Here is a 12,592-nt window from a genome sequence, read left to right as displayed (position 1 = left end):
AAATTTACAATAGAGTACGAAAATAATGGCCGTCTTAGCTTTCTGGACTTGATGTTGATTGTAAGGGGAGACACGATTATAACAGATTGGTTCCACAAAGAAACTTTTTCTGGTAGGCTATTGTCCTTCCTTTCGAATCATCCTATTCAACACAAAATAGGAACAATCTACAGCCTAGTGGACAGATCAATCAGGTTATCACATCCCAGCTTTTATAATAAAAATTTAAATTTTGTCATCAATGTATTGCTTGGAAATGGATATCCCATCGATCTAATATTCTTGCATATTAATAAAAGACTGAGGAAACTTCAGTCCATAAAGAATAATAATACGGGTAATGATTCCGAATGTGCACAGGAAACAAAAAGTTTTATTGTTATGCCGTATTTAAAACATACTTCGGAAATCATCGCCTCAGCAGTCGATAAATCTGAAAATTCTGTGGGATACCGCACTCTTAACAATCTTGGTAGCATCATTAAGGTCTATAAGGATAAGAACGCCCATTTTTCCAAGAATGACGTAATTTACAAAATCTGTTGTAAAAATTGTGATGCCTCTTACGTCGGTCAGACTAAGAGGCAATTACAAACCAGATTAAAAGAACATAAAAGCAATATAAGATTAGACGAGTCCAAACATTCTGTTGTATCAGAACATACCACAAAATTCAATCATTCATTTGACTGGGAAAATGCACGCATCTTAGAAATTGAGCATAATTACAAAAAGAGATTAACCGCAGAAATGATTCATATTAAAGAACAAACTAATGGTATAAATTTAAAAAAGGACACGGAACTACTAAACGATGCCTATTTTGATATCTTGAATCGGTTGTCTTAAACGTTCGGTTAATAACAATGATCATTGGTTATTGTGCCCTTGCGATGCGGGTATTGTCTCAGTCGTCTGTTATCCTTCGCGACGAACACACTCTTTGTGAGACGATGGAAAGAATTCACCCTAGTTCCTTGTTTCATCGACCGCTTATGTGAGTCCGTTTTTAAGGCTAAACTCGTTTTTAATCAAATTTTCGTTTTGGTCCTATGTAAGTTCTAACTTTGATATAGTTGCCACTAAGATGGTCTGGCGACAAAGGATCTCACATCTATACGGGTTTCATGGACGCATAAGTGTCATGCAGCGAAGGAAACGACCGATTCTGCGTGTAGATTGACGATTAATTGACAACATACTTCTGACTTCAATATGACTAATTGTCCAATTACTTGGGTGAGACCGGATTAATGTAAATTGTGGCGTTGGATCGAATTGATTCGTTTTGTTCGTAGAATAATGCGATATATTGTAATGCGTTTTTCTTTATATTTTTTTATTGTTCTGAAGAAGGCCAAGTAAGGCACGAAACGTAAACAAGTCTGTATACGATTATTGAATGTATAAAATATTTTTTTCTAACATCTGGTATTAGCTCGAAATTGGCCGTTTGATATTATTTAGCTATTGCTTGTCGAGCGAAACTTTTGTTAATAAGTAAAGGGCTAATCGATAGAGTGAAAGAGATTTATAGCAAAACTAGATACAGAGTGAAGATAGGCAATAAAGAAACGAAGGAATTTTGGGCTGTAAAAGGAGTGAGGCAGGGATGTCCAATTAGCGCGACATTATTCAACATATATATTTCAGACATAGAAGAAGAGATGAAGAAAAATCCTGGTGGAGTGAAGATCGGAAAGGAAAGGATATGGTCGCTAGAATATGCAGATGACATAGTACTTGTTGCAGAAAATGAAGATATGATGAATATCATGATGAAGGTGTTCTACAGGTACATAAAAAGGAAGAAACTAGAGCTAAGTACAGAAAAATAAAAAATAATCGTATTCAGGAAGGGAAGCGGCAAAGAGAGGAAGAGAGAATGGTAGTGGGGAGATATGAGAATTGAGGAGACAAAAGAAATTAATTACTTAGGGTATAAAATATGCAGAAACAATAATGACGAGATGCACATAAAAGATAGAATAAGGGAAGGAAAAATTGCGATGGCATGGATATGGAGCTATGGAGAAAGGAAGTTTAACGCGGATATAATATGGAGAATGAAACTGTTCGATAGAATAATAAAACCAATAATGTTATATGGAGTAGAGATATGGGGATACAGAGAAAGGAAGGAGGTAGAGGTAGTTCAAGAGAGGTACATAAGGTGGATTTTAGGCTTACAAAGATCTACCCCGGGGTATGTGGTGAGAGAAGAAATGAAAAGAGAGAAGATAAGAATCGTAGCGGGAAGAAGAGCGGCAAAATATGAAGAGAAAATGAGAAATGATAACGGAAATGTAATTCTAATAAAATGCTGGAAGGAGAGAAAGGAGGAAGAAAGCAGGGAAGATATACAAAATTGGTCGACAGAAAGTAAAGAGAGAAGAGAGTACATACAGAGATGCGGCATGAGCGAGGAAGAACTGATAAGGATAGGAGATGAAGGTATTGATTGTATGGTGACAAGAAACAGAGAAGTAGATATGCAGGAGAGAGCCGAAAAAATTGAAAACTCAAAAGCGTGTAAGGATTATAAAGATGTCAAAATAGAATGGTTGCCTAGATATATCAAAGATGGGGTCAGAAAAGGGAAGGAAAAGATAAGCCTATTAGCGAGAATGAGGTGTGGAAATGAGACAAAAGGGAATATGTATTGGATGGATGAGGAATGGAGAAAATGTAGATTATGCGGGAAAGAAAACGAAGATATGCGACATGTAAGTACGAGATGTGAAAAAGTGGAGAGTTGGAAAGGAAGAATGGCTGATATGTTGAGCGACGATGGAGCAGGGTATGGATGGATGAAAAATTTGAAAGAGAAAAGATTAGAAGTGGAGAAGGAAAAGAGTATAGTTCAAATGTAAAATTTAATATTTGTATTGTTTGATTAGTTTATAAGCAGGATCGTAACAACAAAATGTAAAAACCGGAAACAAGATTTTGACAAATGTATAGTCGTGTAAAGTCTGGCAGTCTAAACTGCTATGTAAGCACCAGAAGGTGAAGCATTAATAAATATATATATATATATATATATATATATATATACTCATTTTTTTAACTTTTTCTATATCTTTTATAATCCTATATCTAATGACTTTCTATATCTTATAACTTTTAACCCTTTTCTATTTCTGAAAACTTTTGTATGTAATCTTTTATATAATTTTGTAATCATTTCTATATCTTATTTATAACTTTTATCTCTTTTATAATCCTACGACTCAATGTTTTCACTAGCATCTTTTATTGAACTTTCAGTTCTTAAACAGATTTCATGCAACATAATGCCATAGTATACTTTTTTTAATTCTTTTAACATTGTGGTAAGAAATATTTCATTTCGATTCACCCTTAGAATAAATAAATTTTTATCAAAAGTAGAATATATCACAAACGAAGTTGACTTTAAATTGAGCACTGCCATTTCCTAATTGCACCTGTCCATAATATCGATGTTTTTCTTTCAAATAAATATTTTCTTTATCTTTAATTAAACTTTTCCCCCCTAAAAAAAATTTATTTATTTATCAATCACGCAATAAAAAATCGGTACTCTTCTTTAATGGTATACGCTAAAGAGTATTTCCCATTATAATAGTCGAAATGCCCTTACTCCGCTTTTCGAAAAAAAACCTATTGGAACTTATTTGTAAATTAAAAAGAATAACTTCTATCACCCTGCCCGCCTCCCCCTCCTCCCTCTCCTTCCTAGGGTGGCTAAAAACCCTTTTCCTTGTATATTAATTTTTTTCTCGGAAACCTGCTAAAAAATCTGTAAAAATTTGAGTATATAGGAGACATACACCAAAATATACCTAAATTTTTTAAGATTTTCTCAAGGTCATCTTCAAGGTAAAAAAAATTCCGAAAAATTTTTAATCGTTATAACATTAAAACAAAAAACCATACATCGAATTTTATTTTTTTTAAATACGTATTATAATTTGTTCTAAATATACCAACCGATTTTTTTAAGTTTCTGTAGGTGCGCCGTCTTCAAAAATGCGAAAACCTGTATTTTTTAGGTTATTTTGCCTTCTATCTCGGGAACGCCGAGTCGAAATATCTGAAAAAATTTGGGTATAAAGGGGCCATACACCAAAATATACCCAAATTTTTTTAGATTTTTCCAAGGTTATCTTCAAGATCAAAAAAATTCAAAAAAATTCAAAACCGTTATATTTTCAAAGCTAGGAGGGCGGCAACCCCAGATTTTTTTTAAAAAGAAAAGTAAAGTAATGATTATTTATCAAACTTTTGAAAAACAAGTGGCAGTTCTCAGTTTTTTGCCTTTCTAAACCTTCTTTTCGACACGAGGAAAGAAAAAGCCTAGAAATGAGTTTGTTTCAGATTGATTCCATATTGTACTGGCTGGAGATAATAAAAGTAATATAAAACAATACAAATATAAAGAACAAAATAATAGAGGCACAGGCAGAAACATGGTGGAAGGAAAACAGGTGTGCTCTTGCGCATCTTTCTCTAATAACCAATAGGCGCGTTCAGCAGACACAACTGTTGAGTTCGTCTTATCAACACTCTGCGTTGATTGGTTGGTTCTAAAAGTAAGAGCCAATCACGTTCGACTGCTACTGAGTGGCTTGGTCTGCTGAACGCGACCAATGAGTGCGTTGGAACAAGCGCGGAGACATTGATGATATTGGTCACGTATATAAAGAATATCTATTATATCCAACATGGCGCTCCCTTGTTCCAGTCCTGCGCATCCCTCTAACGAGCACACCTTGTTTCCTTCCACCATGGGCAGAAAGATACTTCGTAAAAGCCTTCACACATAAAATGCCGTAAGGACGTAAAACGTAAGCGTAAGAAAATCGATCAATCCCAATCGAGTATTTTCCCCTACTGGGGTTACGGACAGCACAATACTTTATTGGGATTGGTCGATTTTCTTACGCTTACGTTTTACGTCCTTACGCGATTTTATGTATGAAGGCCTTAAGCGTCGTCTACAATGGCAGCAGGAGTATTATACAGTAAGACGTAAGCAGTAAGTTATTGACTAATGGGATTTTTACAATTCAAGAATAATCGACTGTGGTTGGTCAATAGCTTACTGCTTACGTCTTACTGCATACTCCTGCTGCCATTGTAGACGACGCTTTAACCTCAGGGTTCATTCCGAGTTGCGCATAAAACGCAGACTGCATTACTGTTGCGTAGCGCTTCGAAATCGTTCCGTTTTGTCAATGCGCATGAAGCGCTTTAGTAATTCGGAACGGTTGTCTGCCCGCTCTGCGCACTAATGCGAATTGAAAAGGGATCGACGCCGTAATCAATGGCTCCTGCCTCATTCGTATGATGTTAGCCGACGACTGACACTTTTTAAAAAAAATTAGTTACATGTTTTTAAAAAAATGTGAAATTGATTGTATTTCGTTTGTAGATTATTGTAGTGCATTTATTTTTGTTTGTTAGTTTATAATTAATTTTTAATTAATTATTTAATTGTAGACCATAAAACTACCCTTATGGAAAAATACACTTAACTTTTGGTGTTAACCGTTAAAAAAAACACCATAGAAAAACCCTTAAAGTTGGGTGTGATTTCGGACCGCCAATTGAAGGTTAACCATCATTTGAAGGTTAATCTTCAATTGGCGGTCCGAAATCACACCCAACTTTAAGGGTTTTTCTTTGGATGATGGTTAACCTTCAAGTGATAGTTAACCTTCAATTAATGGTTAATCCTTAAAAATGACGGTATAAACCCTAAAAATATGAACCCTCAAATGAAAGTAACAAATATGGCGTCCCAATGAGAATCTCTTAAGGGCTCCGCTCGCTGAACCGGACTCCTCGCCTCGATCCTCCCTCTCGGACGCTAGCTGCCGCAGCTCTCCCTTTCCTGGCGGTGAGCTCTCTCTGGTGATCCGACTCTCGCTCGGTTGGTCTCCAGAACACGCGCCGCAACGATCAATCCGTCAAGAAAAAGGTAACGGACTTGACACGTTCGAAGAAACGCAAGCAAGTGCGGCCATGACACCTAACGAGTGAGGAAGGAGGCGGGGGCTCTTTGAGAGTGGCGACTCGCGCGTCGCGCCATCTAATGTGAAACGATCGGGCGTTGTAAAACGCGAAAAGAATTCGAGCGCAATATCTGAACAAATTATTTAATTTTTAATAAGTCCAATTATTAATATTTATTTTCATAATTGAACTTACTTTTTATTTTGATAAATGTAAATACAAATATCTTATTGTATTAATATTTAATAAAACACGAAAATTTGTCGGCCTAACTGGCAATAATTTTAATATCAATCACAACGACGTTTCGACCTCTGCTTTGGGTCCCCTAAGAGCAAAAAGTCGACTTTAAGTCGACTTGAAGTCGACTTCTACCGAAACTGACTTGGCAGAGAAGTCGACATTTTTAAGGACGAAAGTCGACTTGAAGTCGACTTGAAGTCGGCGAATGTCGCAAAAACCACCGACTTAAAGTCGACTTCCCGTCATGATGAAAAGTCGACTTCCCGTCATGACGAAAAGTCGACTTCCCGCCAACTTTTAAAGTCGATAAAATAAACCGCCGCGTACGTCTGGAGGTCGATTGTGTATCTTGAAACGAGGTAAAAATAACAAAAGTTAACAGATTTTATTAGATTTTGATAAATAAAATCGTAGATACGCTAATGAATTTTCTCACTTTTGTAATTTTTACCTCATTATTTCAAGATACACAATCGACCCCTTGCTGGAGGGCTAAAACTGATGCATTTCGATTTTTTTTCATATATAAAATAATTTAATTATCTAAAAAACTGTATAATTACAATCCTAATGTTTTATTCTTAATTACAAAGGCGGCCATATCTGTGCCACTTCTGCGTGCGCGGATTCCGGCAGCCACTTCTGGTAAGCTGACAATAACAGAACTAAAATTAAAACATTCCAGCGTTAATCGCGAAACAATATGCAAAATTAGCTATATAAATATATATCATATTATTATCATAATGTTGTAAATATATAATAATATTATATATATATATATATATATATATATATATATATATGTATATATTATTATAAATATATAATATCCACAGACTTTTATACTAGACCACTAACATCTATGGACGCACTGCCGAAAAGCTGATGCGAGTGCAAGGTGCAAGTGTTAGTGAAGGGTGCGGCCATATTGAATTAACAATAAGTCACTATCGGGTGTTCAGTTGCTCATGATGTGCGTTTATCTGCATTCGTTATTACAGTACATAACGAAGCAGGCGAATGTTTTTGTGTTAAATATTGGTACATGTTATCAATAAGTTTGTAAGTCATGCCTTCGACGTGTAGCGTACTTGGATGCCGAAATCGAACCACTACTCCTGTAGTATTAAACCCTTTCTTTTGGACATTCTGTATATGCCAGACTATTGTATAGAAATCTTGTATAAAACCACTTGTATAGAATAGTAGTATAGCATATCTTGACTAAAATCAACATGGCGGCAAGCATCACGGGCGAGATGTCTGTCAGCGGTCTAGTATTGTATAGAAGTCTATGATAATATCTAAATATTATTTTATAAATTAAAATCTCACATTTTTTATCCGAACCCCAGATTTCTAGCAGTTTGTGTTTGGACACGACTCCCTGCGACTGCAGCGTTTGTACTATTGCTTGAGTGCGTGGTATCAACCTGAAAAAATCGTATTGAATTGATGTAATCTATTCGATAAATCAACGTGAAATCAAAAGGAGATAGAATAACGATTTACCTAGCTCATGACTTGGTGATGCTCCCAGGTGTTGTCAGCAGCGACGGGACAAATCGTTTCAGCTTAGGGCACACTTGACCCTCCAAGAAGAAATACGCTAACCACTTGACACCGTCCACGGATGATCTATATCCATCGATGGTAGTGCCCATTCGGCCTTTCCGAATGTACCAGACACGCGGCAAATGATCTTTCCGGTTCATTGATTATATCTATAAATATCTTTATAAATAAGTAGGAAAAACATTATAAAGCAACAATTGTGATAAAAATACCTTGGCGGTGGATCAACCAATGGTTCACTAAGATGGCATAGCATGAGCGAATTTCGGCAATCATTCGGGTTCTATCATCGTGACACCTCGCATGTACATCTTATTCGTTTCGTACACCTCTTTATAAACCACCTATTCCGGACTGATTTTCCGTAGAACGCACGAAGAATGCATGAACACAGGTTCCTTCATTTCTGGTGTTCTGAAAGATGATACAGAATGGAGAGGTCGCATTCAATAGGTCTTAATTATCGATGATAATTAATAACACACCATACCTAACCTGTAAGCATGTTTCCACTTGGCCTTATCCTGATCCTCTTTTACCTCGTCGGGCAAAACCTTTCTCGCGACTTGATCCGCCATACCTGCAAGAACTATCTGGCGTCTTATCGTGTCCTGTCTCGCGGCACGTATTCCTCGCACTCGCGTAAACTCTGGTCCACTCATCTGGTCCTCCAGCCTCCTCGAGATTCGCCGCCATATTGATGATGCATGACGCGCCGCTTGACTGTTTTCCGTCTTTTTATAAGTCGACTATTTAAAAGTCGACTTTTAGTCGACTTTCCGCCATTTTTAGAAGTCGACTATTTAGAAGTCGACTTTTAGTCGACTTTTCGCCATTTTTAGAAGTCGACTAGAAGTCGACTTATAAAAGTCGACTTGCCGTCGACTTTCCGTCAACTGTGCTCTTAGGGTCCTTATCAAGTTACAAATATTTAGCAATGCTGCAACAACACAAATTACCGATATTACACAGAAATTAATAAATAATGGTAAAAGTATAAAAACTTACAATAATTGCGAGTCAAGTTATAAATCAAATTGTCATCGTTAAAAATATGCGGTCAGGAGATGTAAAAGCACAGATTAATAGACAGATAGCCAAAGGTCCGGGTTGAGACGAGACCAGCATTTCTCACTGGTTTCAGCGCCATACCGTGTAGCGGCCAATGCAGTAACTACGTTCTTAAGACAAAGCGCCGGGTCATTTTCGGACGAAGTCGCTCGATAAGTCGCGTCGTTAAGGCTATTTTCTGTAACTCTTATAACTATATACAATTTCATTATCATCGTTATATTATCGTTGTGCAGATATAATATATGATAAAAAAGCTGCGCAATGACAATATAATGATAATGAATTGTTGTTAATAGTTATAGAATTAGAGCACTGATCTCTAAGCCGAGAACTCCGAGTGACGTGTTAGAGAAGTTATATTGCAATCAAAATTAAGTATGTTAATTGTTAAGACTTTCAGCCCTTAGAAATTTGTTATGTCAATTGTAGTTAAAAAGATATTGATGATTAACATAGAGTCTATTGCATCAAAGTTGCGACTTATATAGACCATTATACATATAATTAAGAAACTATAAAAATTTTTTTGTTATTCAAACTTAAGAGTTTTTCAGGTTGCTAAATATTAATCTGATGTTAAATTGAGTTGATAAATTCAAAATGTCGGAGCCATATAGCGGCCGGATATCAAAAGTAAAAATTCTTTCATTTTTATTTTTAATATCCGCTATTTTTAATTAACTTTATTGCTATCCGATTAATATTGCGGTTATTTAAAAAAAACCCTTAACTTCGAATACATAATTAAAAAATAATTCATAAATTTTGAATGGTATTATGTATATAGTTGCAACTTTTAGACGCAATAGATTCTGTATTAATCTCGGTGTTAATAATCATGCATCAATTATATATTTTTAATCATAAATGACATAAGAAATTTCTTTTAAGAACAAATAAAGGATAAATATTTTAATTCGCGATGCTTCTTTAATAAACTTATTCTATTAATTATATTTATTATTTATACTGTGTAGGAAAGTTTCATGTTTGTATATCAATTAAAATTTCAAATAAACTTTTATGTAATTTCCCTGGTAATTTCATAAAATTAATATTTTCATCAAATTAAACTGCCAAATACGGTCAGGCTGAATTTTGTTCACCTATATAGTAACAATTTTTCATGTGAATTTTAAAAGTATATTCTTTCGCTTCGTCAACTACACGCGCCGTACTTTCAATCTTGAAACGCAGTCTGAAACTGAAACGTACAATTACATAATTAAATTGATAATCAATATTTAACAATACCGATACTATACCCATCTCTACACACACCGCAAAGAATGTTACAAAAATATTTTTAATTTATAGTTTATAAAATTATTGATTATAATTTTTATTTTTCTTTAAATTTTAATTAATATCTAATATTTTTAATTTCAGTTTATAAAATTAATTTTTATTTTATTATTAATTTCTTAAATTTTAATTTATTAATTTAATCAAGAAATATATTTTTCACATATCGACTGATATCTTTCGGGAGGTCGTATCTTACACAATTCGAGGTCGATTTGACACAATTTCCGGTTTTTCTGCTTCCCCGAAGCTAAGTGTCTACATCGTGTGTGTGAAGCTAGCGTCTCATTTTGCGAAAACTCACAAATTATTGAGAGTTCTGACTTCCTTTTCAATAGTTCTAGAGTTCCTGATAGTTTAAACAAATAGTTCTGGAAATTACAATGTATACATTGTAATTTTTTTTAGTACCTTATAATTAATTTTTTTGCTTTTATATGGCAGAACTCTTTATAGAACTGTTATAGAACTATAGATCTCGCAAAATCTGATGAGATACAGTGGTGGAACTTGTGTAGGACAAAGTGAGACGGTGCGTGAACCTAGCGTCTCAGTTTGTACTGACGCGTTTTTTGGCTTTAATGGCCAGAACTATTTGTTTAAACTATCAGGAACTCTAGAACTATTGAAAAGGAAGTCAGAACTCTCAATAATTTGTGAGTTTTCGCAAAATGAGACGCTAGCTTCACACACACGTCTACATCCTATCTTGAAATAGATTACCAAAAATGAATTATAGTTGTCGAAATTTTCTCGCATTTTCTCGTATTTGTAGATACGACAAATTTGCACTTCAAAATTATAATCAAATGAACAAGATACGACATATTTATTTTTAAATGACAATAATAAATGTTATTTAAAAATAAATATGTCGTATCTTGTTCCTTTGATTACAATTTTGAAGTGCGTCGTATCTATAAAAATTGCGTTTTTGCGTTTGTTTCCCACGAATAATATCAAATTAAACAATATATATATAAAGCTGTATTTTAATTCCAAATCACTATACTTTTGAACAGTAAAGCAAACTATCTTGTTTGTTGCTTATCAACAAAACAAAAATTTACGAATCCTGTAAAGTGACAGTTTTTGAGATACGATCTCCTGAAAGATATCAGTCGATATACGATAGAAACAATAAAAAATATGAACAGGAAAATATTTTGTCATCGTTGAAATGGAATTCGAACTTGTGAAGATCTATAAACGACAAAACATTTATGTTATTGAGTTATTGATTTTATTTTTACTGCCCAATCTATTGTAAGTATATGCAAAAGTTAAGTGAAAAAGCAAAACAAATGTAATGCGTTAAACATTATTTTAATGTACGTTGCTTTTTAGTATTATATTAAGTGTTATTTGCAATTGGGAACAAAGTTCTTTGAAAGTTTTAAACATTATCGCAGGTGATGACCATTACATGATTTATCGGGAAGATAAGTATAGGAAGATTTTTCAATTTTAAAATATTTATTGTTATTTTATAATAAAACATTACATTTACATTCTCTCACTTTATGATATTTTACATTATTTTATATCACATTTTACTTTATTGATAATTGGATTTGCCCCAAAGAACCCTGTCTATATTAGAACCCTCGCGTCTAACAACAAGACTTTGCTAAAATAAAAAATTATTGTTAGAGGATCAGAATATTCTACAGACATAATCCTCTAAGTGGACATTGATGGTTAGAGATACACTCTCTGAAACATTAAAAAAATATACTTTATAGCATTCGTTCATTCGATTTCTCGGCATCCAGGACATTTCTCCGTGGTGATAGTGGTAGGTAATGGCTACAATCAATTATTTTGAATATCCCTGACTCACATCCAGAAACTTGCAATTAGCTGGATCAGTAGTAACAAATTTATTTGTATAAAGTACTTCAATTGATATATTAAAATAGTTTATTATCCGTCATCACAAGGAGATGCCTAGGACGTCGAAAAATCGAATGAAACAAAGCCATTTTGTACATTTTTCTAATCTTTCAAAGAGTGTATCTCTGAACGGTATTAACTTACAATAAAGGATTATGTTTATACAGAAATATTTCGATCCTCTAACAATAATCTTTCATTTTAAGTCTCGTTACTAGACGCGAGGGGCCTAAAACCTTTATAAAAATGGGCAAAGTTCTTTGTAAGTGAGTTTAATGCCAAATTGGCAACAATTTGCTATTAATTTACTTACTGGATTATAAACACGATGCTGTATTACAGACGGGTTGCAATCATATCTACCCATTAGATTATAGATATTTTGTACTCTAAACGGTAAGATACCCATGTGCACATATAGGTAGCAATTTACTCCATTTGCACGAATTCTTGTATGAACACAGTGCACAAGATGACACTAATGCAGATAGAT

At 34.3% G+C, this 12,592-nt stretch overlaps 1 long non-coding RNA gene across 1 annotated transcript; it reads right to left on the bottom strand.

The window, feature by feature from the left end:
• Positions 1-6,142: 6,142 nt before the first annotated feature.
• Positions 6,143-9,038, bottom strand: LOC139785774 (uncharacterized). Its single transcript, XR_011722077.1, has 6 exons — positions 8,833-9,038; positions 8,315-8,764; positions 8,037-8,238; positions 7,762-7,973; positions 7,585-7,682; positions 6,143-6,911 (listed from the first exon to the last, which is right to left on the bottom strand). It is a non-coding gene; the product is annotated as an uncharacterized lncRNA (long non-coding RNA).
• Between the last annotated feature and the right edge of the window lie 3,554 nt (positions 9,039-12,592).

This window comes from Temnothorax nylanderi, unplaced genomic scaffold, assembly GCF_030848795.1.
Source record: "Temnothorax nylanderi isolate EJ_2023f unplaced genomic scaffold, tnyl_v1.0 TNYL_tig0880_pilon, whole genome shotgun sequence".
Classification (NCBI taxonomy): Eukaryota; Metazoa; Arthropoda; class Insecta; order Hymenoptera; family Formicidae; genus Temnothorax; species Temnothorax nylanderi.
Note: the sequence above shows the minus strand (reverse complement) of the source record. Positions and strands in the feature narration are given on the sequence as shown.